This window comes from Pristiophorus japonicus, chromosome 14 (genome assembly GCF_044704955.1).
Source record: "Pristiophorus japonicus isolate sPriJap1 chromosome 14, sPriJap1.hap1, whole genome shotgun sequence".
NCBI lineage: Eukaryota > Metazoa > Chordata > Chondrichthyes > Pristiophoridae > Pristiophorus > Pristiophorus japonicus.
The window spans coordinates 52,116,767-52,143,111 of NC_091990.1; the positions used below are offsets into that span (position 1 = coordinate 52,116,767).

At 46.5% G+C, this 26,345-nt stretch overlaps 1 long non-coding RNA gene across 1 annotated transcript in view; it reads right to left on the reverse strand.

Annotated features, from left to right (window-relative positions):
- Window positions 1-1,103: 1,103 nt before the first annotated feature.
- LOC139279903 (uncharacterized) overlaps window positions 1,104-26,345 on the reverse strand; it is a 59,069-nt gene continuing 33,827 nt past the window's right edge. The window contains exons 3-4 of the long non-coding RNA XR_011596544.1: window positions 6,470-6,570; window positions 1,104-2,115 (exon numbers count right to left, since the gene is read on the reverse strand). This is a non-coding gene — a long non-coding RNA (uncharacterized lncRNA). The remainder of the gene's footprint in view (window positions 2,116-6,469; window positions 6,571-26,345) is intronic.

The following is a 26,345-nucleotide window of genomic DNA, read 5'->3' on the forward strand; positions in this document are numbered from 1 at the left end:
TTTCAGATTCCAGCATCCGCAGTATTTTGCTTTTGTATTAGAGTTTTTATGACAATCCAGTAGTTTCATGGTCACCGTTACTGTTGCTAGCTTTTTACTCCGGATTTATTCAATTAACTGAACTCATGTCACCAGATCATTAGTCCAGGCCTCTGGATTAATAGTCCAGTAATATAACCACTATGCTACCATTCCCATCGATCTGTTTCTGGCTGGGGCAGAGATCACCTCGTATAAGCGCTAGGGACCTTGCAAAGTTAATCAGAGCCAGAGTGGCCTCCTGGACTAGGTTTGATTTCCTAGGGGGAGTCAGAGAGGAATTTTACATTTTTCCTCACTAGTTGGCTTGGCTTTTTATCTGTTTTTTTGTCTCTCCCGGGAGATTACATGGCTCTGGGTGGGCTCCAGGAGTGTCTATATTGTGATGCACAATGTATCACAACTGTATGGGACAGGCTGGATAGATCAATAGGTCTTTTTCTGTCTGCCATTTTTCATATGAGGTGTTGCCAGAGAATCTCCGACCGTTCGCACTGGCAGGTGCTGTCAGAAAATAAGTCCCCTTGTGTCAGACCCGAAGGTTCATTCCGATAAAGTGTTCCCCATTCCAAAATATTTCTATTTCCCCTTTCAGTTGCTGATTGACCTGCTGTGTATTTCCTGTATTTCTTCGGTTTTTAGTTCTGATTTCAAACTTTCACACTTTCTCTTGTTGTTTCATCAGGGCATCTATCAGCAATTATCAACTTTAAAAGAGCTAAGGTCATCTCTGGTTCATCTGTATTTTTTTTCCCCTGCCATTTCTCTCAATCATACCCTCTCAGGTGTACGTAAAAGATCCCATGGCACTCTTTAATAAAGAGCAGGGGAGTTCTTCCCAGTGTCCCGACCAATATTTATCCCTCAATCACTACCACTAGAACAGAGGATCATCATGTTGCTGTTTGTGGGTCTGTCCTGTGTGCAAATTGGATACTGCATTTCCCTACATTACAACAGTGACTCCCCTTCAAAAGTATTTCATTGGTTGTAAAGCGCTTTGGAATGTCCTGATGTCATGAGGCTCTGATATGGAACCAAAATAAAGGCTCAATACAAGTCTGTTAAAGAATCAAAATATATTTATTTGAGAATACCTTGGCCACGGGAGAGCGGCAGTTTGGAGGAGTCCAAACACCATCTCTCTCCTTGGCTGTCAGCTTACAGTATTTAAAGCCGAAAACCACAATCTGTTATGCGGTCATCAGTTCCAAAGAACTGACCACAGACTCTCCATGACATTTCAAAAGCGCATCTAGTTTAACCGCATGGCATCTATTCTTAATATCAGCATCCTGTTATTCTCTGTCTCAGTCTGCTACCCACATCATATTGCAGGTGGCCTGCCATCTGATTGATCTGGCTAGTTGTTGCCAGGCAAACATCTGGTTTTTACCCAGCCTGCACCTACATTACTGGCTTGCCCATGTTCTAAATAATTTTCCCAGGCTACAACATTATGTCACTACAGTGGGCCTCTAAAGTGGGCCTCAATCCCCCCCTTTGGTCCCTGGCTAACCCCAGCTCATGAGACCACTAGAGCTAAGCTATCTAATGCTTTAGACACCCCATTCTGCTTGTGGTGATATCTGCCACCAAGTTTGGTTAACCGGGGTTTAAATTACCCCATGCATCAACAGTCTATCTTTCTCTTGCATACGAGTGATTGCTTTAGCTTGCTGCCTATGTCTACGCTTCCTACAAGCTGCATATGTCATTATCAGCCAGCACAGTGCCAAAATCAATTGAACTGCCACCAATATGTGAGAAATGATACGTATCATGGGTGGATATTAACATTCAGTCCCCAATTCCATGCCTTCTCATACATTAAAGGTATTTCGCAATGTCCTTGCCCAGTTCGCGCAGCTCCTATTTGAGCACGTGATATTATTTTATGCTTGCCAGCAGAGGATCCTTTATGTCTCTCAGGTCCTCGGGCAGGTGGTTATTGGTGCAGCCAGTTCACTTTCATATTGGTAGAAATCTTGTTTAATTTTGTCAGCCAGGTTTAGGGTAATGGTTTCTCGAGCATGGATATACGTCATTCGTGCTCGTCCGATTGTAACTGGTAGCCTCGGGGTGAAGCAGAAGTTGGAATTAGTAATGTTACATTGATAAATACCATAGTCATAAGTTGGTTGGTTACCACACAGTATTTTCCCTTTCCGCGGTAGGCTGAGTGGGTGTGTTCAGATTCTGATGGGCTTATTTCTAAGACACACCCAATGGTTTGATTAAATCCGCACCCATCCTCGCTTTCCCAACCTACTGGATATGGACATATAGTTAGGCTACCTACCCTGCGGCACCCTGATAATGAGACCCCTCTCATGGTTCCGTTCCATTTGATCGCATATTGATCCATTAGGTAGTACCGCATGTAGTTCTCACCCCAGATTAGCCCCAAGTTTTCTACCTCAAACTGGGGGTGTGGTCCAGACTCCCCCTTCACCATTACAGGAATTATTAGAACCATCCCCACCAGGGCAGAATGTGAATCTGTGCATCAACCTGTCACCGGAAAGACTCTTGTCATTCCTTTCATGGGCACGCGACCAGTGACCCTGGGTGCTGTGCTAGGCGGGTCAGGTGGGTGCTGTTAATCCAGTCTGGGACTTCATCCCTATGTATTTGTTCCAGGTTCTCTCTGACCTGCCCAATCATCCATCCCCCGTAAGCGTGGCAGAGGTCTCGCTGATCCTCTGCCTTTTCCGCATTGAATTCTTGGTCAATCAGGCGGTTAATAGTGGCAGCATGGCCCTACAAGACTGTGATCCCTTTGCTTAACTGCCCCTTCGCCTTCTCGAGCAGCCCCTTTGGCTGCATCTGTCTGCCTCTGCAGCAACTTCCTGACTGTGTCTTTAAGGCTTTCCGATTGTTCCTGTATAGCTTGTATGCCTAGGGCATTTACAAATGAGGTTCTTGTGTTGACCCCTGTTAAGATGTCATTGATCAGACACCGTATGGCCCCGACCACCGTGGCATGAATCCTGTTCATCCCAGTAGCCCCTTAACTATTACTTTCTCCCTTACTTGGGGAAGATCTACCGGGGACTCTAACTCTTCTTGTTTGTCTCAGCCTGCCTGTCGTTCTCTTACTTCCTGCCTCATATCCTTAAGTTGCTTACTTAACTCCATTACATATCTCCTAATCTGATCCCGCAATGGGCCCACACCGGACCCTCCTGTGATTATACCTTTGGGTAATCGCATTGTCCGACCAGTCATGAGCTTATATGGAGTTAATCCTGTTGTCCGGTTAGGGGTTGTCCTTTGTCTCATCAGGATATCAGGCAGCAGTTCAGCCCAAGCCTGTCCGGTTTCTTGGATGGCTTTTGACAGGGCTGTCTTTATCGTCCGATTCATCCGTTCTACCATTCCCGAACTCTACGGGTGGTAGGGGATGTGAAATTTTTATTTAATGCCCAATGTGGTGCATAGTCATTTCACTACCTCCCTGTGAAGTGGGTTCACTGATCGGAGACTATTTTAGTGGGGATGCCCCAGGGGGGAATCACCTCCTCAGCTAAGATACGAGCTATTATGGTTGCAGTGCATTTTTGGGTAGCAAAAGCTTCCATTCACCGGGTAAACAAATCCATTATTATTAGACAGTATTTCTTTCCTCTAGAGCTTGGCAGTGGTCCCGTGAAATCAATTTGTATATTCTCCCATGGCCCTCGCGGCCGTGGTTGATGGGCCATTCTAATTTTAATGGCCTTTACTGGATTATGTTGGGCACATGTGATGCATTGCTGGCAATATTTAGCAATGTCTCGTCCCATGCCTGGCCACCGCCAATCTCTGGAGACAATACTGATCATGACATTTCGCCCGGCATGGTTTTTGCTGTGGTGCAGTTCCATGAGCATCTTTCTTATACAAGTGGGGGCTGCCACCTTACCGTCCTTTCTCTACACGGAATCTGGATCTGTTGCCCCTCCCTGTCTTTTCCATTCTGTCATCTCTTCAGCACTTACATCTGCATGTAATTTTACAATGTCAATATCTTCTTTAGTAATCACACTATTTACTGATTCCTCCCTCACTTCGGACGAGGCTGCTGCTTCCTGTGCAGCCTTGTCTGCAGCCTCATTTCCTCTCTGAATATCATCCACCACTCTCTGGTGGGCTTTAACCTTTATTACCACTGCCTTGGCGGATTTACTAGCCGCGTCTAATAGCAGCCTAATTTGGCATTCATGTTTGATGGCCTCCCCGCCTGATGTGACAAACCCCCACCTCCCCCAAGCGGTCATGTATTCATGTACTACTACGAAAGTATACCTGCTGTCAGTATGAATGTTTACTGATTTTCCCCTCTGCTAATATATAAATTATTATTGTTATTACTTGCAGGTGTTGATCCATCACTGTCCATCCCGTTCTGGGGTGGCCATTCACATACATTCGAGACCCGTCCATGAGGTCTGGATTCTCGAGTGCAATCTCACCCAAATTTCCCGGAGAATCCTCCCACTCGAGTGCATCGTACTCATGGGGTTCCCCCAGGGATAAGCTTCCCTCTGCCGGATTTTCTCCAATGTTTTGGATTATTTTTACTGATTCATCATTGGGCAGTGGGATCACTTCCCATTTTGCCCTTCGTACATTTGAGACAGCCTGGAGCTCTCCCGTGTTTAGCATTTTCACCAAGGCATGTTTGGTGTATAACACTATCTCGCTCGTCATGACGATGGGTTCGCTGACCTTCAACGCCCAAGTGGTACAGTCCAGTGTGGCTATGCATCGGGACAGACCTGCTGCCACCGGTGACTGCTGGGTCGAATAGTAAGCTATGGGTTGCATCCTGTCAGCGTGTACTTGTGTGACAACAGCCCCATGAAACAACATTGTTTCTTCCCGATGGTCACCTACTTAAAACAAAAGAAGCAGAGAATTTCTGGTGATTCTGCTTAAGAGCCCGAGGGGTTAATTTGTAATATGATCCTAAAATTCCTTCTACCCCAGGAGCAAATAATCTCTTCAAATTAAGAAAATCTCCAATATTCAAAGGTATCGCCCACTGAATTAAAACAGAGTTCACAGCTGCCTATGAAAGAGTTAACTTCCTTTGTTTTGAAAGCCGACAAACACAGACACCATCAATCAGTGTCAACTGTCATCCCACATCTTGCAGTCTTTCCAGTTTAAACTCTCTGTGCTTTAACACTTAAAGAAAAACATAATCTTCCATTTTCTCCTTTTCATTGGGTCATAACTATCCATTATTCCTTAAACCAGTTTTAATTTTGTCACTTTCTCAGTCAATAGTCTAGTCCGTCTGCTTAATTCACAACACGCGCGAGTCACTAAAACGAGGGCTTTCTCTTCTTTTTGTTTCTTTTCCGACTCCCACCACTTCCTTTGTGCAGCGGGTGGGTCATCTGGTTTCCAATTTTGTTTAATCATTATTTCAATTAGTTTTTTTTTTATCTACTAGGTACTGTGTCAGAGACACCTTTGGTCCCAACTCGAGTTTTCTCACTTCCTATGGCTATATGTTGTCAGCGGTACATCCCTTAATTACTCGCCCTGAGTGAGACCGATACTTGCAACATATAACAATTATCAATCGCAACGTTACACAGACACACTTCTATATAACCGATCGCAATTGTTTTATCTGGGATCTTCCGCTAACTACTTGAACTCTCGAATAGACCTGCAGATTTGGATCTCTCAGGCAACTGACACCAGACAGATTTCTGCCCTTGTCCTAACTGTGCCTGGTAATTAAAATGTACTCACGCCTTTGACGTGGCTTTGATTTGCCAGTGTCCGCTGCCTGCTTGAGATCCTGCTGACTACAAAGGGGGAATTGTAGGTTTATCTCAGCCATTGCAGCTAGTTTGCAGGTTACATTGTTAACCCCTTAATTCCTGAAGGACGCAATGCACCACTTCAATTCTTTTAGTTCCTCCATTTTTGAGTTTCATCATGTCACTAAATTTTAAAAACTGTCGAACGATGAGTATACCACCTTTTTTACCTCTCCTCTTTTTTCTTTTTGCAACCAAGCCTTTTGCTCGTTTGGTCCTTGTGATGGGTCCCACCCATCTTTTAACATTTTGTCAATTAACCACTTCCGGTCATCAGCATATAACCTAATAAGGGACCTATCCGGACCCCAGTCTAGTTCTTTAACTGCTGCCATTATATGGTCTGACAGTCTACGTCACCTGTCCGATGACTTCATGTCTCTCCAATCGGTAGTTTAATCCAACCTCTATGTTAAATCTTAGCCTCATTTCATCGGTATACTTTCTGCGCAACACAGTTCTTATCAATGACTTTAAACTAACTTATCATACTCACGCGCCAACAAGATTTGTTCTTTAGCAGACTTTCACAGTTCAGAATCCCCGGTTGACTGACAGATTTGTCAAAGAGTTCATCTAATTTTGGAATGGTACTTTAAACTTACTCACTCCGAGATGTTCTGTCGACATTCGTCTGTCCGTCTCCCAGTGGATCCCATCCTCATCGCCAATTGATGTGGAACCAAAATAAAGGCTCAACACAAGTCTGTTAAAGAATAAAAATATGTTTATTTGAGAATACCTTGGCCAAGGGAGAGCGGCAGTTTGGAGGAGTCCAAACACCATCTCTCTCCTTGGCTGTCAGCTTACAGTATTTAAAGCCGAAAACCGCACTCCGTTATGTGTCATCAGTTCCAAAGAACTGACCACAGACTCTCCATGACATTTCAAAAGCGCATCTAGCTTAACTGCATGGCATCTATTCTTAATATCAGCATCCTGGTATTCTTTGTCTCAGTCTGCTACTCACATCCTCTTGCAGGTGGCCTGCCATCTGATTGGTCTGGCTAGCTGTTGCCAGGCAAGCATCTGGTTTTTACCCAGCCTGCACCTACATTACTGGTTTGTCCATGTTCTAAACAATTTTCTCAGGCTGCAAAATTATGTCACTACAATGGGCCTCTAAAGTCCCACTTCAGCACTATTTAAATTTCCTTTATTATTGGACTGGACTTGTGTTTTATTTCCCGTGAAAGGTGTAAACCAAAGGCAGGTTTTATTTTAGTATTCTGGAAATGCATGCAGTTCAAAGATCATCAAATGAGTGCAATGTGGATTTACAAGCACATTATTACTTTTTGAAAGGAAAAATATTTCTGGTTTGGATAAAAAATCTCCAAGGTTACTGGATAGGACAACTGTAATCTTGCATAAATTCAAGTTCTTTCTTTCTTTAATCGCAAACCTCCGTCAACGTCCAGTTTGGCCAGTCATAAGGAAGTGTGCATTACCGCACAGGAGCAACAACCCTGCTCACTGGTCTCCACCACGAATGAGAAGCATCGCAATCTTGTCTTGGCAAGTCCATCTCACTCAGTGTGGTTCAGATCAAGAACTGAGTAGAATGGGGAAAAAGGGCAAAGGAATCAAATCTGCTTTGTCCCACAGTCCTACCAGACTGTGATCAGTGGAGGGTGAGAACAGTTGCTGTTGAGATTATAGTTCTGGAAATACAAAATCATTGGCTCACTAAATGGTCTAGTTTTACCAAATAAAGCAAATAAAGTTAGCTGGTCTAATCTTCCATACTTGAGACCATGCACGGGCCATTGCACTGTACATTGAAAGAATATAATAACATGAGACATTATCTATGCATCAGGGAGGCACAAAGAATTTCCAGTTAGTTCTGCCCAAGCCAATCATTTCTGTCTTAGTCTAATCCCAATCACAATCTTTCGTGGGACAGTTTATTCAGCGCCAACCATGGGTGCTCCTCTTTGGTTGCCTTGCTCCAATACATTCTCTGGTTTCCAGACAGGCAGTTAGCCAATAGAAATATGCTGGTAACATGTAGAAATAACATGTGAGCATGCCTCTGTTTTGTCAAAGATACTTTGTTTCTTTTAAACTATTAGATTTTCATGCTTATCAAAAGCTCTGCTGCCCTTATCATATCCCGCATCCAATTTCCTTTGGCTTATTGTACCCTAGTGCCTTAAAATTCCCATTGTTGTATTTATCCTTCCATGGCCTTGCCCCTCCCTTTCTCTGTAACCTCTTCCAGCATTGCAGCCACACCCGACCTCTCTGTTCCTCTGACTCCAGCTTCTTCCTCCCTTCAACCCACCATTGGCAGCCATGCCTTCAACCTCCAAGGCCCCACGTTCTGGAATTCACATCCCAAACCTCTCCATCTTCCTCTCCTCCTTCAAGACCTTCCTTGAAACCCACCTCTTTGACCTGTGGCTCAGTGGCAGCACTCTTGCCTCTGAGTCAGAAGGTTGTGGGTTCAAGTTCCACTCTAAGGACTTGAGCACAAAAAAATCTAGGCTGACACTCCAGTGCAGTGCTGAGGGAGTGCTGCACTGTTGGAGGTGCCATCTTTTGGATGAGAAGTTAAACCGAGGCCCCATCTGCTCTCTCAAGTGGACATAAAAGATCCCATGGCACTATTTCGAAGAAGAGCAGGGGAATTATCCCTGGTATCCTTGTCAATATTATCCCTGAATCAACATAACAAAAAAACAGATTATCAGGTCATTATCACATTGCTATTTGTGGGAGCTTGCTGTGTGCTAATTGGCTGCCGTGTTTCCCACATTACGACAGTGACTACACTCTAAAAGTACTTTATTGGCACTTTGGGATGTCCAGTGGCCCTGAAAGATGTTATATAAATCGAAGTCTTTCTTTTTTTATGGTTTTGGTCACCTCTCCTAATATCTCATTCTTTACCTTGGCACCTAATATGTCGATTATACTGCTGAAGTGCCTTGGGTCATTTTTCTCAATGCCACTTGCTGTCCATCCCATTATTTATTTGATTGTGTTCTTAAAACAGTTTGCCAGGAGCAAGGTGATGAGCACTCCAAGTAAAATAACCCTTACAGTCTATAACATCAACATAGACCAAGATGGAAATAGAAATCAAAAGCTTGCAGTTTTTGTTTAGTAGTAAATCTCATTTGTGAGGGACCGAGGGTGCAGTTTTCTAGTTTGCGCATTGCAACATTGCAAAGCTGACAGCAGAACTCTGCAATCAAGTCCCACTCTGACTCTGAGCCACTGCAGTACGAGACTCACTTGGTAAGATGTGGAGGATGCAACCTAGACATTTCTGGGTCAATTTTTTATTCTGCTTATGGTAAAATCTTAAAGATCTTTTTTAATATCAATTCCCACTTTAGTTCTTCCTGTTAAGCCTGATTTTGCAGCTAACAGCAGCTAATTTACCTGCCTAGAATCGCACTCACATGGCTGCCAATCTGCTCCTGGACGGTGCATCTTCTGTTTGGATAACATTTATATTTAAAACTTGGCACATCATTTGAGTTACACTCCATCTGGTGTCATTTGAATAATATTGTGAGATTACTTTTCCCAAAGTGGCAATTGCCTCTCTCTGATAGCTGTGAAGTTACTATGTGAAACAGACTCAGCTAATCCCTTTTGACGATGTCAGTTCACACCGCCCATTACCACCGTTCTTTGCCAATTAGCATCAAATCACCATCTCACTTAGAGAGCTCACTAGAGAGGGCAGTGGAATAATAGTGGCTGCAGCTTTGATTGATGCTTTAAGGACAGAGCTAAGCTACATTGGACTAAAGATTCCCTTTGGTTATAATGTGTTAGCTCCATCAGAAACATGGCGGGAAGATTTCCCACAGTCTAAAAGAACATGTATCCATTTTTGCTGGAAATAATCAGAGGGAGACTTCCTGCTAAGTCTGTAATGTTGCTAGCACATAGCAAGCAGGGGAAATTTCACCTATTATTGGGACAGAGTTGAGGGAACTTTAATCTGAATCCTGTTCCTCACATGTGCAATGCTGATACAGGGTGGAAAATTAGATAAAAGAATAAACTTACATTTACATAGAGCCTTTTCGATCCTCAGGATGCCCTAAATGATTACTATTCAATTGCTTTTCCTTCCTTCCCTTCCCTTCCTGTCTATCTATTGTGGGTTTAGGTCCCAATCCAGGAACTTGAGCGCATAAAAAATCTAGGCTGACACTCCAGTGCAGTGTTGAGGCAACGCTGCACTATTGAAGGTGCTATCTTTCGGATGAGATGTTAAACCGAGGCCCCGCCTGCCCTCTCGGGCAGACGTAAAAGATCCCATGACATTATTTTGAAGAAGAGCAAGTGAGTTATCCCTGGTGTCCTGGCCAATATTTATCCCTCAATCAACATAACAAAAACAGATTGTCTGGTAATTTCACATTGCTGTTTGTGGGAGTTTGCTGTGAGCAAGTTGGCTGCCACATTTCCCACATTGAAACAGTGACTACACTCCAAAAAAGTACTTCATTGGCTGTAAAGCACTTTGAAACTTCCGTTGGTCGTGAAAGGCGCTATATAAATGCAAGTCTTTCTTATTCTTTCTTTCGTTCAACGCAGTAGTAAATATGTGCACAGCAACATCCCACAAACAGCAATGAGATAAATGACGAGTTAATCTGCTTTCAGGTGGTGTTGGTTGAGTAAGGAATGCTGGCCAGGACATCAGAAGAATTTCCAACTTTTCTTTGTATAGTGTCCCATGAGCTTTTATGTCCACCTGAACAGGGAGGGTGTCAGTTTAAAGTCACATTCGAAAAATTACACCTCTGCAACACTCCCACAGTATTGCATTGAAGGTCAGCTCGGGGTATGTGCTCAAGTCATGGGGTGGGACTTGAACCCATGACTCAGAGGTAAGCATGCTACCAACTGAGCCAAGCTGACACATTTAAAAAATATTCAAGACCGCAACATTAATGTTCCACAATTTTTTTTATTACATTAGCAATAGTTGTAGAACTGAATACCTGTCACTTGCTGGTGAAATGTGCTAAGGACACCAGTTGGCAGTTATTGGGTACCACACCGCGGGCTGGCCCCAGGCTATGTATTATGTCTGCAATTACCATCAAATAACTCCATGAGGCCTTGTACTGTGAGTAAGAGCTGTGTGTGACTTCAGTCCATTTAATATGACTGCAAAGTGAGAGGCAGCATGGCTGGCTGCCTTTTATATCCCCTGCACACCAGGGCAGGAAACCCCTGCTCTCCAACAGCAGCGCCCTCAGGTGGTACATCGTACATAATTACATAGTGAATACAAAGAGTTTGCATACATGACATCATTCCTTCCCAAACTCTTTGATGCGAGTTGATTACAGGTTAAGGCGAACCGGAGCCCTGCGTTCCCTGGTTGACCGTCTGAGTGTCGCTTCTGGCCTGGGTGAATTGGTTGGGCCACTGTTGTCTTGCAGTGCGGCTGGTTGAGCTGGACTGTTGGGGATGGTGGGTTCATCCTCGTGGTTGGCAGCGAGGTCTGTTGTCGATTGGGCGTGTGCCGATGGCTCGCTGAAGATGAGGTCCTCTTCCGGTGGTTCCTGGTTATCTGTGAATCATAATTTGGTTTGGTCCAAATGTTTTCTGCACATTTGACCGTTAAGCAGTTTGACAACAAACAATCTATTCCCCTCCTTGGCTATGACAGTGCCGGCAACCTATTTGGGGCCCTGACCGTAATTCAGCCCAAACTCAGGGTCATTTACAGTGATGTTGTGTGATACAACTGCGCGATCATGGTACGTGATAAAGCCTGGTTTCCACCTGATCAATGACTTCAGGGTGTACTAAGGAGAGCCTGGTTTTGAGTTCTCATTTCATTAGTAATTCTGCAGGGGGAGCCCCGGTAAGTGAGTGGGGTCATGTCCTGTAGCTGAGCAGTACCCAGGACAGGCGGGTTTGTAAGGAGCCTTCCGTGACACATTTCAAGCTCTGCTTTATGGTTTGGACTGCCCATTCAGCTTGGCCGTTGGATGCGGGCTTGAACGGAGCAGATCTGACATACTTGATGTCATTACGGGTCACGAATTCATTGAATTCCAAGCTGGTGAAGCACAGACCCCATTGTCGCTGACAAGAATGTCGGGTAAACCATGGATGGCAAACATGGCCCTGAGGCTTTCAATGCTGGCTGCGGACATGCTGGATGCCATTATTGCACATTCAATCCATTTGGAGTAGGCTTCCACAACAACCGGGAACATCTTTCCCAGAAAGGGGCCCGCATAATCCACATGAATCCTGGACCATGGTTTTGAGCCTCCCTGGGAGCATTGCTCAGTTGTGAGCATATGTTACACTGGTGCACGCATGACTCCAGGTCCGAGTCAATGCCGGGCCACCAGACATGGGACCTGGCGATAACCTTCATCATGACTATGCCTGGGTGGGTGCTGTGCAGGTCACGTATGAAGGTTTCCCTGCCTTTCTTTGGCAAGATAACGCGGTTGCCCCATAAGGGGCAATCTGAACGGATCGACATTTCATCTTTACGACGGTGAAATGGCTTGATCTCATCATACATATCTCTAGGGACTGCTGACCAGCTCCCATTGACGACTCAACTTTTCACAAGGGATAGCAGAGGATTCTGGCTCATCCAGGTCATAATTTGGTGGGCCGTTACGGGTGACCCTTCGCTATCAAAGGTATCCATGGCCAGTAGCAGGTCTGCGGGCTGCGCCGTTTCCACCCTGGTGGTGGGCAACAGTAGTCGGCTGAGAGCATTGGCAGTTTTCAGTGCCTGGCCTGTGACGGATCACATAATCGTAGGCAGACAGTGTTAGTACACATCTTTGGATTCGAGACAAAGCATTGGTGTTTATGCCTTTGCGTTCCGAAAACAGTGAGATTAGGGGCTTGTGGTCTGTCTCTAACTCGAACCTGAGTCCAAACAAATATTGGTGCATCTTTTTTACATCATAAACACAGGCTAAAGCCTCCTTTTCGACCATGCTGTAGCCTGATTCGGTCTTTGATAGGTTTCTGGGCGCATATGTAACCGGTTGGAGCTTGCCCACTGCATTGGCTTGCTGCAAAACACATCCGACACTGTACAACGATGCAACACAAGCTAAAACTAGACGTTTACATGGGCCATATAGTACCAGCAACTTATTCAAACACAGTATGTTTCTGGCCTTCTCAAAGGTGGCCTCTTGATTTTTACCCCAAGCCCAGCCATCTCCCTTGCATAACAGCTTGTGCAACGGTTCCAGCAAGGTGCTCAACCCTGGAAGAAAGTTACCGAAATAGTTGAGGAGTCCCAGGAACGAGCACAGTTCCGTTGCATTTCGTGGTGTGGGTGCATTCCTGATGGCCTCTGTATTCGAGTCCGTAGGTCTGATGCCGTCTGCCGCAATCTTCCTCCCCAGGAATTCTACCACTGGCGTGAGGAAGACACATTTGGATCATTTCAACCGGAGTCCAACTCTGTTTAGTCGACTTAAAACTTCTTCCAGGTTGTGCAGGTGTTCAGATGTGTCGCGGCCAGAGATGAGGATGTCATCCTGAAATACAACGGTGCGTGGAACCGTTTTCAACAGGCTCTCCATGTTTCTTTGGAATATGGCTGCAGCCGAGCGAATCCCGAACAGGCACCTGTGGTACACGAACAGTCCTTTGTGTGTGTTAATGTATGTTAATGTTTTCAACGACTCATCCAGCTCCTGGGTCACATAAGTGGAGGTTAGATCCAGCTTGGTGAATGCCTTTCCCCCTGCTAATGTCGTGAAAAGGGCATCGGCTTTGGGTAGTGGGTACTGGTCCTGTAACGAGACTCGGTTGATTGTTACTTTGTCATGGCCGCAGATTCTGACCGTGCCAACGCTCTTTAGTACCGGAACAATTGGGCTGGCCTACTCGTTGAACTCGACTGGCGATATGATTCCCTCGCGTTGAAGCCTGTTCAATTCGATCTCCACTTTCTCCCTCATCATGTAGGGGACCGCTCGAGCCTTGTGATGAACAGGCCATGCCTCGGGGACCAAGTGGCTCATAATTGTCTGACTCACCCCCGTATCTAGCTCCATGGATACAGGAATGCCATTTAATTTGACTTTTAAAATCGTGGGAGGACTTTTTGTGGCGAGGGTGTGCAGCCCGCACTCTGCACCCTCGGGCTGAGTTGCCTCTCTAGCTTGTCCTTTGTGATCCACGCTGGATCGGGACTCTTCTGCCGACTCCACTTGACACGTGGTGAGTCGTAGTATGTTTGCACATCCACTGAAGGTGGCCCCTTGTTATGCAGCTTTTGCACGCATAGTCTTTAAATCGACATTGATGGACCCCATGATTACCCCCGTAATGCCAGCATTGTTTTAATGATTTTGCATTTACACCCCTTGGCAGCCTAGCAGCAGCAGGCATGTAAGCTCTGCTTTGTACAGTTCTTATTGTTCAACAGTTCCGCCTGCAATTGTCGTTATTTTACGTGCAGTACTTGCCAGTGAACTCCGATCTGGTAGGAAGTCATCTGTATGGCATCACGAATTAGTTCAGTCAGCTCATCGTATGTCTTAAACTTCGGGGGTGCCAGCAAGTCCCTGATGAGGCGGTAGACCTTGGGCCCCCAATTGGTCAGCAGTATAGCCTTGCGCTTCTCCGCCAATGTTTCCATCTCCCCTGCCAGGTCATTTGCCACAAAATATTGCTCAAGCCTTTCCGTGAAGACATCCAAGACATCACCCTCTGCAAAGTTTTTAGTGTGCCAAAGGTAGCCATAATCGCGTGAAAGTTCATATTCTTGTCGCCAGTTATTATGTCTGCAATTACATTCAAATAACTCCATAAGCCTTGTACTGTGAGTAAGAGCTGTGTGACTTCAGTACATTTAATATGACTGAAAAGTGAGAGGCAGCATGGCTGGCTGCCTTTTATATTCCCTGCACACCAGTGCAGGAAACCCCTGGGCCTCCAATAGCAGCATCCTCAGGTGGTACATGGTACATAGTTACATAGTGAATCCAAAGAGTTTACATACATGACAGCATGGATACAGGATCTGTCTATCCTTACCAGCTATAACATCAGTGAGCCAGTGATCGAGTCATCGATTGTGCTCATCTTACTGCTTTGCAGTGTCTAATACCTCATTTATGTTGCACAAAGTTCAGCAATGTTGTCACAGAACTGAAGGGCACTATTGTCCCAGAGAAGCCAAGCACCCCTGCAGTAGATAGTTTTTGAAGTCCTCAGAATGGAGGCAGCATTGGTGCCGCCAGCAAATGTCAATGGCTTCAGGTGGTATATGCATTGCCAATGTATACGGACATCAGGAAAAGTCTGCAGCCAGAGGCTTAAGGTGCTCCTGTATTGTTCGAAGACCTTTTGTTAGTTGTTCCACCCTTTGTTAGTTGTTCCGGCTCCTGATATGCAGGTCACAAGCATTCAATCATGGCCCAAACTTGCCATGGATTCACAAAGGCCACGGGCTGGGAGGATAGTCTTTCCAGGGCCATGAGATTTAGCTCACCTCACAGGTTTCTTGTCGGATTTCAACCGGCTACTCAATGCCGGCACATCAGAAGCATCATCATCATCATCATCATAGGCAGTCCCTCGGAATCGAGGAAAACTTGCTTCCACTCTTAACATTAGTTCTTAGGTGGCTGCACAGTCCAAAACGAGAACCACAATCTCTGTCACAGGTGGGGCAGATAGTTGTTGAGGGAAAGGGAGGGTGGGACAGGTTTGCCGGACGCTCTTTCCACTGCCTGCGCTTGGTTTCTGCATACACTCGGTGATAAGATTCGAGGTGCTCAGCGCCCTCCTGGATGCACTCCCTCCAATTAGGGCGGTCTTTGGCCAGGGACGCCCAGGTGTCAGTGGGGATGTTGCACTTTATCAGGGAGGCTTTGAGGGTGCCTGTCATGTATCTTACATTATTATATATAACTGTATCCCAACATGCTATACATGACTGTAATAAGATATGACCTGTAACCACCAGCATACCTTACCACCTGTGGTGCACTTGCATAAGACCGGTATATAAGGACAGGTCTCAAGCAAGTGCAGCATTCCAGAGCTGTGAAATAAAGGTGCAGGTCCAGAGTGACCTTGACTTGACTACATGCCGCGTGTGAATCTGTACTGAGGGGACAGGACTTTACAGTGGCGACGGGTTACGGGATTACAGAATCCACAGAATGCCAAACAACGGATCAGATTAAAAGTACAATGCGGGAGACAATTGGGAGGACTTTATAGAAAGGCTCCAGCAAAGCTTTGTAACCAAAGACTGGTTAGGCGACGATAAGGCAGACAAGAGAAGAGCCCATCTCTTGACCAGCTGTGGCTCGAAAACATACGCTTTAATGAAGGATCTGTTGGCACCCGAGAAACAAGCAAGCAAGTCATTTGAAGAATTGAGCACACTGGTAAGAGACCACCTGAAGCCAGCGAGCAACTTACACATGGCAGATACAGGTTCTACAACTACAGATGCTGTGTGGGCCAGAGCATACCCGACTTCGTGGCGGAACTTCGGAGGTTGGCTAGTTTATGTAAGTTCTCCGATGAACTGAGGAGAGAAATGCTGAGAGACTTTTTCATTGAAGGAATAGGCCACGCAGGCATATTCCGAAAGCTCATAGAGACCAAGAACCTGACCTTAGAGGCAGCAGCACTGGTTGCACAGACATTTTTGGAAGGGGAAGAAGAATCGAGGTTCATTTACAATGCAGGTACGACAACTAACGAAATATTGGAACAAGAAGTTCATAGCACTAAACAAGCTGCTACCCCCACACACAGACAAAACCAGGAGAACAGGCTCTCAACAGCAGGCAGAAGCCATCAAGGGCCACAGGAACGGCCGTTCACACCTCATCAACCCACAATGAGAGCAATCAACTACAAACTGAGAGAAGCTCAAGATAAATCAGCCAGGCGCAGATCATTCTTTGGGAACTCTTTGAACAATGGAACAGGTCTCTGCTGGAGGTGTGGGGGGTGGGCACTCATCAAGGGGATGTCGATTTCAGCAGGCTGTTTGCAGAAATTGTGAATATACAGGGCATTTGGACCGCATATGCAAAAAAATAGCAGCTCGGCTGTTATACGAATCGGATGGGTCGGAAAGCAGACCAGAAGATGGTGGGGACAGTACCCGGGACACCGGTGTACAGCGGGTCAACACGATCAATGGCCGCTGCTCCTACAACAGGACACCTCCTATAATGATGAGGGTCCTACTCAACGGGATATCTGTCAACATGGAGCTGGATACGGGACCAAGTCAATCTCTCATGGGGGCTCAACAATTGAACAAATGTGGGCCGCATAAAAGAGACAGACCAAAACTCACAAGGGTCGACACCAAACTAAGGACCTATACCAAAGAAATCGTACCAGTCCTCGGCAGCGCCATGCTCTCTGTCACACACAAAGGGACAGTGAACCGACTTCCCCTGTGGATTGTCCCCGGAGACCCCCCAGCACTGCTGGGGAGAAGCTGGCTGGCAAAACTAAACTGGAAATAGGATGATGTCCATGCCATATCATGAGAGGAACGGACCTCCTGCTCAACAGTTATAAAGCAATTTGAACATCTCTTTCAGCCAGTTGAGGGCACTTTCAAAGGGGCCAAAGTCAAAATCTACATCACACAGGATGCTAGACAGGTCCATCACAAGGCCAGAGCTGTATCCTATGTGATGAGGGAAAAGATTGAACACGAACTAGACAGGCTTCTGCGGGAAGGCATTATATCACCTGTGGAATTTAGCGACTGGGCAAGTCACATCATTCCAGTCATGAAGCCTGACGGATCCGTATGAATCTGTGGGGACGACAAATCTACCATAAACAGAGTCTCCCTACAGGACCAGTACCCGCTGCCCAGAGCGGAGGACTTATTTGCCACATTGGCTGGAGGTAAACTTTTCTCAAAATTAGACCTCACATCTGCGTATATGATGCAAGAATTGACCGAAGAATCCAAGCTACTCACCACCATCAACACACATTGAGGCCTTTTCATGTACAATCGATGCCCATTCGGCATCAGGTCGGCAGCTGCCATATTCCAGCGCAACATGGAGAGTCTGCTCAAGTCCATCCCGGGGACGGTTGTATTTCAAGACGACATACTTATCACGGGCAGGGACAGCGACTCCCATCTCCGTAATTTGGAGGAAGTACTAAAGCGGTTGGATCGGGTAGGCCTACGAGTCAAGAAATCCAAGTGCCTGTTTCTCGCACCCGAGGTTGAATTTTTGGGAAGAAGGATTGCCGCTGATGGAATCCGCCCAACAGAGTCCAAAACAGAAGCAATTCGCCTGGCACCCAGGCCCCGGAATGTTTCAGAACTGCGCGCCTTTCTCGGGCCACTCAATTACTTTGGGAACTTTATGCAGAACTTAAGCATGGTGCTGGAGCCTCTCCACGTGCTACTCAGGAAGGGGTGCGATTGGTTTTGGGGGGACGCCCAGGAACGCGCCTTCAATAAGGCACGCAATCTTCTGTGTTCCAACAGTGTTTTGACTTTCTTTGACCCAGGTAAAAAGCTATTTCTCACATGTGATGCGACAGCATATGGGGTCGGGTGCGTTTTGCAACATGTCAATAGTACGGGCAAATTACAACCCGTAGCTTATGCCTCCAGGTCACTTTCGCGGGCGGAGCGCGGGTACGGAATGGTAGAGAAGGAGGCACTCGCGTGCGTGTACGGTGTTAAAAAGATGCACCAATACCTTTTCGGGGCCAAGTTCATGTTAGAAACCGACCACAAGCCCCTTACGTCCCTCCTATCCGAGAGCAAGGCAATAAATGCCATGCCTCGGCGCAAATTCAATGGTGGGCACTCATGCTGGCGTCCTACAACTATACCAGAAGGCACAGACCAGGCACAGACAACTGTGCCGATGCGCTCAGCAGGCTACCCCTGGCGAACACGGAAGGGTCTGACGAACAGGACTGTGAGATCGTCATGGCAATCAATGCCTTTGAGTCCACAGGTTTGCCCATGATGGCTCGCCAAATCAGAGTCTGGACGGCAGGCGACCCCACGTTATCCTTAGTAAAAAGATGTGTCCTAACCAGTGACTGGGCAGAGGCTCGCAATGCCTGCCCCGAGGAATTAAAACCCTTTCACAGGCGCATGCATAAGCTATCACTACAAGCAGACTGCCTGATGTGGGGCAGCCGAGTAGTCATGCCTCTGCAAGGCAGAGAGGCATTTGTCCGGGAGCTCCGCCGCGAGCACCCGGGGATCGTTCTCATGAAGGCCATAGCCAGATCCCACGTCTGGTGGCCAGGTATTGATGCGGACTTGGAGCTCTGCATCCAAAGGTGCACCATTTGTGCCCAACTCAGCCATGCCCCCAGGGAGGCTCCACTGAGCCCCTGGCCCTGACCTACCAAACCGTGGTCGCGGGTGCATGTAGACTATGCGGGCCCATTCATGGGCAAAATGTTCCTCGTAGTTGTAGATGCATTTTCAAAGTGGATCGAATGCACCATTTTAAACTCGAGCACAACCTCCACCATTGTGGAGAGCCTCGCAACCATGTTTGCAACGCACGGAATCCCTGACATATTGGTCAGTGACAATGGTCCGTGCTTCACCAGCGCAGAATTCCAAGACTTTATAATTGACCACGGCATAAATCACGTCAAGACGGCACCATTCAAGCCGGCCTCCAACGGCCAGGCGGAGAGAGCAGTGCAAATCATTAAACAAGGCATGCTTAAAATCCAAGGTCCCACGCTGCAGGGTCGCCTGTCGCGACTGCTGCTGGCATACAGATCTCGCCCGCACTCACTGACTGGGATCCCCACCGCGCAACTGTTGATGAAAAGGACTTTAAAAACAAGGCTCTCATTAATCTTCCCAGACATGCACGAAATTGTTGAGGCAAAGCGCCGTAAGCTGACTGAGTACCATGACAGAAATTCGAGGGGGAGATGGAATGAGATAGGGGACAAAGTGTTTGTACGAAACGATGGCAGGGGTCCCAAATGGCTTGCAGGGACAGTAACGGGTAAGGAAGGAAACAGGCTACTGGTAGTACAAATGGCAAAACCTGCCAGAGGCATGTAGACCAAGTCAAAAGCAGATTTACCAACAACACTGCAGAACGAGAGGCAGACTACAATGTGGAACTCGCACCACACCTGGTGGACAGACAAAGGGAACAACCTGAGGAAAGGGCAATCCCAACAGACAGCCCAGGCGAGTCAACAACAATCACACCAATCGAAACAGACAGCCCAGGCGAGATACCAGCAACCACACCCAAAGAAAAACAGACACCAAGGCAAACAACTGAACCACAACTCAGATGCTCCACGCGAGAGCGTAGACCACCTGAGAGACTGAACCTATAAAGACAATAAGATCTTGGGGGAGGGTGATGTCATGTATCTTACATTATTATATATAACTGTATCCCAACATGCTACACATGACTGTAATAAAGTATGAACTGTAACCACCAGCATACCTTACCACCAGGGGTGCACTTGCAAGAGACAGATGTATAAGGACAGGTCTCAGGCAAGTGCAGCATTCCAGAGCTGTGAAATAAAGGTGCAGGTCCAGAGTGACCTTGACTTCACTACATGCCTCGTGTGAATCTGTACTGAGGGGACAGAACTTTACAGTGTCCTTGTAACGTTTCCGCTGCCCACCTTTGGCTCGTTTGCCGTGAAGGAGTTCCGAGTAGAGCGCTTGCTTTGGGAGTCTCATGTCTGGCATGCGAACAATGTGGCTTGCGCAGCGGAGCTGATTGAGTGTGGTCAGTGCTTCAATGCTGGAGGTGTTTGCCTGGTCGAGGATGCTAATGTTGGTGCATCTGTCCTCCCAGGGGATTTGTAGGATCTTGCGGAGACATCAAAAGCAGCGCCACAAACGTTGCAGCTTTAAAGATACGATTTGCGATTCGTAAACAATTCTGTACCTATCATTATGCTGTTATCCTTCAGTTGATGCTGGCCCTCTGAATTCCATCCCACAGTGCAAGTGAGGCGAATTCAGGTTACTGAGTCTCAACACATTGAAGAGTCACTTCAAGTACAAGTGGTTCTCAAATATTAATGGGCATGAGAGCTGACTTACTGTCTGGAGCTCTGGTCTGCATTATAATTGGCTCAACAAGTTATTGTGGTGTGTGAAGGAGGGTAGGGAATCCAGCCAGCACTCACACTGGGCTGGAATTATGGCCTTCAGATGGTAATCTTGCTTCATTGTATATTCTTCAAAATTTTACGTGGTATGTGCTCAAACCAAATCTTCAGCCAAATGGCCTGAGCTATGCAAAGAAATCCAGTAAGAAACATCGCAGGATCGAAGTTGCACAATTTCTCACAGTTTCTGCTGATTTTCTACCAGATTTACGACAGGAGATTGGGAGAACCCCCATGGGAATTCTACCTTGCCATCTATCGAAATGAGCCAACCCAACACACTCCTCCTTATTTTCTCCCCACTCAGATAATGTGTGCTTAAAATTATAGCCTTGTTTCTTATGAAATCAAAATTCTACAATATCAAACATATATAACATTTGCGGTGACACAAAATTGTGGGGGGGGGGAGGTGGGGTGGTGTATAGTCAAGACCGAGCAAGACTACAACAAAATACAAGAAGACCTTCACAAACTTGCAGAAAAGACTGTAAATGGCAAATTAATTTCCATATAAGTGTCAGTTCTTGCATTTTGGAAGAAGGACACTTACTCCTTAGAAAATAAGGGTCTAAATGGGCTCGAGGCACAAAGGGATGTAAGCAAATTAACTGGTCATTTATCTCGTTGCTGTTTCTATGGAGGTCCTACAGATCATCTCCCCGTAACTCATTAATAATGAGCACTTTTCTCTGGGAAGTTTTGTGATCATCATAGGCAGTCCCTCGAAACGAGGATGACTTGCTTCCACGTCAAAAAAGGATGAGTTCACAGCTGTTTCAATGAGGGACCTGATATTTCTGGACCTGAACTACATGTTGAAGAGTGGACGATGCCTGTGAATTTTTTTAATGTGTGGTGGCTGTTGCATATCACACGGGCTTGACAGAGCTAGGTCTTGGTCCAGTGGCAAGGGTTATCCAAGACGACTGGAGACCAGCTCTGCTCCACGGGCCTAGTGCACACACATACCGCAGTGTGGGCTGGCCCATGCTACCCTGGGCCCTCGCCTCTTCTGGCCTGAACTCACGCCTCTCCTGGGCCCTAATCACGTCACTCCACGATCTCTCGCTGATCCTTCGCCCCGACTTTGCCGCTCCTGCTGTATCTACCCACGCTCCAATCATCGACCTGGACCTTGATGATGTCCAATCCAGTTGCCCTCTTCACTGCCATCGCCCTCCTGCACCAGCTCGCGCTGTACCTTGCAGTGGCATGGCCGCTCCAGGGGCCGCTCCAGGGGTCGCTCCAGAGCCCACAGTGCCGCTCCTTTCATGGCCCCGACCTGCCGCTGATGGTCTCTCCCAGATACACGGAGGCTATCCACAAACTGACCACTATCATGTTTTGCGACTCACTGCACTATACAAAGCAGATTCAGTGACACCCCCTGTAATGACTGCACCCCTGAGCTTGCTCATAGGTTTGTGGAGCTGTTGCACTGCGAGCGGCTTAGCCAGTCAATAAAACCCCAGTTAATTGATTCCAGGTTCTCCACGATGAGGTGAGCATTTGTGAACCTGGTGGATGAACTGGCAGGGTTCAGTTTGATTGTTAAACCTTTGCTAATAAACCAGCTCGTTCTTTATAGCAAATGTGTAGCTGTGAATGTTTGAGCAAAGAACCTATGAAGCAGATACACTACACCCACTGATGGGGAAAACATGTTGGGATGAAATTCCTCCTATCGACAGTGTGACTGCAAAACAGGTTTACCATTTTGTACGCATGCCAATTTTTTGCTGAAATGTTAGAGGATATTTCACATCCTTGAATTTACCAGTTAGATTTCACTGCAGAATATTTCCTTCACTTGAGAAACAAAGGTACTGAAACCGTACATGTAAAAACTAAGGCAGTTTTCCCTGTAACCACGACTTATTCCACTGCAGTGAATGGGAGATGCTTTGATCTTTTATCATATCTGATTATCATATCGGAGTTGTGTCTGAAATGTGATTGAAGTGATGCTGGAGAACGTTGTTCTTGTGTTAATGCGCTCATGTAAAGTTTTCCAAACAAGCCTCTGTGAAGAATTGCCATGTTCTTAATGAGTGAGTTGGAGAGTGGGACTGGCTGTTGAAAGGAATTTGCCAAGTTCAACAATCAACGTCACTCACAAATCCACAAGATGAGAACTAATGTTTTTTTCATGGGGGCTGGATGGGAATAATTCAACTTTTCACAGATTCTGAGAGGCAGTATGGCTGGCTGGCTTTTATATCCCCTGCACACCAGGGCAGGAAACCTCTGGGCCTCCAACAGCAGCGCCCTTAGGTGGTATATCGTACATAGTTACATAGTGAATCCAAAGAGTTTACATACATGACAGCATGGATACAGTATCTGTCTATCCTTACCAGCTATAACATCAGTGAACCAGTGACCGAGTCATCGATTGTGCTCATCTTACTGCTTTGCAGTGTCTAATACCTCATTTATGTTGCACAAAGTTCAGCAATGTTTCACAGAAATGAAGGGCACTATTGTCCCAGAGAAGCCAAGCACCCCTGCAGTAGATAGTTTTTGAATGCCTCGCAATAGAGGCAGCTTTGCTGCCGCCGGCAGACATCAATGGCTTCAGGTGGTATATGCATTGCCAATGTATACGGACCTCAGGAAAAGTCTGTAGCCAGAGGCTTAAGGTGCTCCTGTATTGTTCTAAGACCCTTTGTTAGTTGTCCCACCCTTTGTTAGTTGTTCCGGCTCCTGATATGCAGGTCACAAGCATTTAATCATGGCCCAAACTTGCCATGGATTCACAAAGGCCACGGGCTGGGAGGATAGTCTTTCCAGGGCCATGAGATTTAGCTCACCTTGCAGGTTTCTTGTCGGATTTCAGTCAGCTACTCAATGCCGGCACATCTGAAGCATCATCATCATCATCATTGGAAGTCCCTCGGAATCGAGGAAAACTTGCTTCCACTCTTAACATAAGTCCTTAGGTGGCTGTACAGTCCAATACGAGAACCACAATCTCTGTCACAGGTGGGACAGATAATCGTTGAGGGAAAGGGTGGGTGGGATTGGTTTGCTAGATGCTCTTTCCGCTGCCTGCGCTTGATTTCTGCATGCACTCGGCGATGAGACTCGAGGTGCTCAGCGCCCTCCTGGATGCACTCCCTCCACTTAGGGCGGTCTTTGGCCAGGGACTCCCAGGTGTCAGTGGGGGTATCGCACTTTATCAGCGAGGCTTTGAGAGTGTCCTTGTAACGTTTCCGCTGCCCACCTTTGGCTCGTTTGCCGTGAAGGAGTTCCGAGTAGAGCGCTTGCTTTGGGAGTCTCGTGTCTGGCATGCGAACAATGTGGCTTGCCCAGCGGAGCTGATCGAGTGTGGTCAGTGCTTCAATGCTGGGGATGTTGGCCTGGTCAAGGATGGTAATGTTGGTGCGTCTTTCCTCCCAGGGGATTTGTAGGATCTTGCGGAGACATCAAAAGCAGTGCCATTACCACAAACGTTGCGGCTTTAAAGATACGATTTGGGATTCGGAAGCAATTCTGTACCTATTATCATGCAGTTGTCGTTCAGTCGATACTGGCCCTCTGAATTCCATCCCAAAGTGCAAGTGAGGCGAATTCAGGTTACTGAGTCTCAACACATTGAAGAGTCACTTCAAGTACAAGTGGTTCTCAAATATTAATGGGCATGAGAGCTGACTTACTGTCTGGAGCTCTGGTCTGCATTATAATTGGCTCAACAAGTTATTGTGGTGTGTGAAGGAGGGTAGGGAATCCAGCCAGCACTCACACTGGGCTGGAATTATGGCCTTCAGATGGTAATCTTGCTTCATTGTATTTTTTTCAAAATTTTAATGGTATGTGCTCAAACCAAATCTTCAGTCAAATGGCCTGAGCTATGCAAATAAATCCAGTAAGAAACATCGCAGGATCGAAGTTGCACAATTTCTCACAGTTTCTGCTGATTTTCTACCAGATTTATGGCAGAAGATTGGGAGAATCCCCATGGGATTTTCTACCACGCCATCCCAACACACTCCTCCTTATCTTCTCCCCACACAGAGAATATGTGTTTAAAATTATAGCCTTGTTTCTTATGAAATTAAAATTCTACAGTATCAAAAATATATAACATTTGCGGTGACACAAAATACAAAATTGTGGGGCGGGAGGGGGCGGGTGTATAGTCAAGACCGAGCAAAACTACAACAAAATACAAGAAGACATTCACAAACTTACAGAATAGACATGTAAATGGGAAATTAATTTCCATACAAATGTCAGTTCTTGCATTTTGGAAGAAGGCCACCTACTCCTTCGAAAGTAAGGGTCTAAATGGGCTCGAGGCACAAAGGGATATAAGCATATTAACTGGTCATTTATCTCGTTGCTGTTTCTATGGAGGTCCTACAGATCATCTCCCCGTAACTCATTAATAATGAGCACTTTTCTCTAGGAAGTTTTGTGATCATCATCGGCATCCCTTGAAATGAGGATGATGCTTCCACGTCAAAAAGGATGAGTTCACAGTTGTTTCAATGAGGGACCTGATATTTCTGGTCCTGAACTACATGTTGAAGGGTGGAAGGTGCCCTGTGTGTGAATTTTTTTTAACGTGCCGTGACTGTTGCATACCAGCCACCACACGGGCTTGACAGAGCTAGGTCTTGGTCCAGTGGCAAGGGTTATCCAAGATGACTGGAGACCAGCTCTGCTGCACGGGCCTAGTGCGCACACATATCGCAGTGTGGGCTGGCCCTTGCTGCCCTGGGTCCATGCCTCTTCTGGCTCCGAACTCACGCCTCTCCTGGACCTTAATCACGTCACTCCACGATCTCTCACTGCTCCTTTGTATCGACTTCGCTGCCTCTGCTGTACCTGCCCATGCTCCAATCATCGACCTGGACCTTGATGATGTCCAATCCAGTTGCCCTCTTCATTGCCATCGCCCTCCTGCACCAGCTCGCGCTGTACCTTGCAGTGACATGGCCGCTCCAGAGCCCACAGAGCCGCTCCTTTCATGGCCCCGACCTGCCGCTGATGGTCTCTCCCAGATACACGGAGGCTGTCCACAAACTGACCACTATCATGTCTTGTGATCCACTGCACTATACAAAGCAGATTCAGTGACATCCCCTGTAAAGTATGCACTTCTGAGCATGCTCACAGGTTTGTTGAGCTGTTGCACTGCGAGCGGCTTAGCCAGTCAATAAAACCTCAGTGAATTGAGTCCAGCTTCTCCACGATGAGGCGGGCATTTGTGAACCTGGTGGATGAACTGGCAGGGTTCAGTTTGATCGTTAAACCTTTGCTCATAAACCAGCTAGTTCTTTATAGAAAATGTGTAGCTGTGAATGTTTAAGCAAAGAACCTATGAAGCAAATA